At 51.3% G+C, this 2,394-nt stretch overlaps 1 long non-coding RNA gene across 1 annotated transcript; it reads left to right on the top strand.

Annotated features, from left to right (window-relative positions):
* The first annotated feature begins 403 nt into the window (after positions 1–403).
* LOC123116049 (uncharacterized) lies at positions 404–2,097 on the top strand. The gene is made up of 2 exons (XR_006456910.1): positions 404–1,084; positions 1,171–2,097. It is a non-coding gene; the product is annotated as an uncharacterized lncRNA (long non-coding RNA).
* Positions 2,098–2,394: the final 297 nt, after the last annotated feature.

Below are 2,394 nucleotides of genomic sequence, written 5' to 3'. Positions count from 1 at the left end.
TCCGTCTTAAAATAATTGTCTCGTTGTACTAACTATAGTATTCCATCTGTTCCTAAATATAAGTCCTTTTGGAGATCTTAATATGGACTACATACCGAGCAAAATGTGTGAAACTACATTCTAAAATATGTCTATAAGCATCTGTATGTAGTCCATATTAAAATTTCTAAAAAGACTTATATTTAAACACGAAGGGAGTACAAAATTGTGTATAAAATTGTAGTGAGAGACTTATTTTAGGACAGAGGGAATATCTGATATATAGTACTAACAACAAACAACATCAAGTAATAATCGGTGCTCTTCCTGAAAATAGAAATCGATGCTAGCACGCGTGCATCTAGTAGCTTCTAGCCGTTACAAGACATTGGTGCCGCCTCGCGTGCTAGCAGAGGACAGCACCGACCGCCCACTATGTGCCTTATCTCATTGCCATTCCTCTCCTCTTATCCAAATCGCCATTCTTCCTCCTCATCCTAACCCAGCTCTGGCGCTCTTCCTCTTCTCCGTCCAACCCAGCCAGAATAGCGACACGTCCGCGGGGCCGTGGTGGCTATTCAGGAAGCACCCCCTAATCGGCGAGGAACCCAGAGGATGCCATGGCTGGCGCCTTGGAGCTGCTCTGCCGTCGGCCTGATCTGGCCGTCCGCCCCAGTCGCCGGCCCCCGTGCTCCTGATCAGGCCAGCAGCCTCGCCTCGGACCCGATTCGAACCGCACAGCCTTCACCACCTGCTCCATGCTCCAGAGGTTCGGTTGATCCCGCGTCGCTCATTCTCCCCTCTTTCTCTACTCGCGGCTCGCGTTGACTACGAGAGGCCACAGGCCTCATCCAGCCGCATCCTCTCACTGCTTTGCTCCTCCACCACCACTCCTCCCCTTCTTCCTCCCCTCCCTGCCAGCCAGGGCACTCTCCCTCTCCCGCCTCCCTTCGCTGCAGGACTCCATGAGGAGTGCGCGGATGCGGGTGTCTTGGCCAGCAGCAACAGCTGCGGCAGTTCCGCGTCGGGAGAAGCCTCGCACTGGGCGATGTGGTGGACGACGACCTGCTGCTTCCTCAATCGCGCGTCCTCCTCCGCGTCGTGGGTGAGCCCTCCCCTTCTTCCTCCATCTCTCTTATCTCCCATGCTTCTTTTCTCTAAGAGCTCTCTCTGTCTTCTATTTTTCTTCAGAGAGACGCCCTTGGCCGGCCGATGCCCGAGCGTCGCCGGCCAAGGACCCGCCGGCGTCTAGAACCCCACCACGCCATTCCCATCTCGCCTAGACCTGCACAAGTCCCATCCAGTGCCCGCGCCATTCTTCGGCCCCCGGCCCGCAGCTCTGCAGCCCGATCTCTTCAGCTGCCTCGCGTCGAAAGCAGAGGAGAGGAGCTCCCTGCCACGAGCCTCTCCAGCGCCCAGCAAACCAGCAGGCCGACCCGGCCTCCTTCTCGCTTCGGCATGAACGCACGACCGTCGCGACGGCTCGCCGCATTCCTGGCCTCGGGCGGCGTGGATGCCCGCTGCGATGCATCACCCCTTCCTTGGCTCTTGCGGCGTGAACGCCAATGGCAAGCGGCAACGCTTTTTTTTAACACAACAAGCGGCAGCGCTTGCCCGGCGGTGGAGAACGCAAATGGATAAGCGGTGCAGGGGGTGTTTTTTGCAAAAACAAAGCGTTTTCTCGGATACTCACTTAAAATAGGACTGCGGGTTGAATTCTCAGAAACTGGGGGACTTTTCTGGAAAAGTGCCGACGACAGACGGCAGAAACCCAATTTTCTTTATTATTAGGTAAAGATGTATCCACACATGTATTTAAGTTTCCAGTCAATACAATTATAACATGGATAATAAACAATTATCATGAACAAGGAAATGTAATAATGACCACTTTATTATTGCCTCTAGGGCATATTTCCAACAGTCTCCCACTTGCACTAGAGTCAATAATCTAGTATTACATGGTAATGAATCTAATACCCATAGAGTTCTGGTGTTGATCATGCTTTGCTCGTGGAAGAGGTTTAGCAACGGATCTGCAACATTCAAATCCGTATACACTTTGCAAATGTTTATATCCTCCTCCTTGATAGCATCGCGGATGGAATTGAAGCGTCACTTTATGTGTCTGGTCTTTTTGTGAAGGTTCTTTGGCTAGAGCAATGGCACCAGTGTTGTCACAGAACAGAGTCATCGGGTCCAGTGCACTGGGCACAACTCCAAGATCTGTCATGAACTGATTGATCCAGAAACCTTCCTTTGCTACCTCCGAGGCAACTATGTACTCCGCTTCGCATGTAGAATCAGCTACCATGCTTTGCTTGGAACTGCACCAGCTTACTACTCCCCATTTAGAATATATATATATATCCTGTTTGAGACTTAGATTCATTTGGATCAGTGGTAAAGCTTGTA

The sequence above is a fragment of the Triticum aestivum genome, chromosome 5B (genome assembly GCF_018294505.1).
Source record: "Triticum aestivum cultivar Chinese Spring chromosome 5B, IWGSC CS RefSeq v2.1, whole genome shotgun sequence".
NCBI classification, from domain to species: domain Eukaryota; kingdom Viridiplantae; phylum Streptophyta; class Magnoliopsida; order Poales; family Poaceae; genus Triticum; species Triticum aestivum.
The sequence above is the reverse complement of the archived record's forward strand: the minus strand, read 5'-3'. Positions and strand labels throughout refer to the sequence as shown.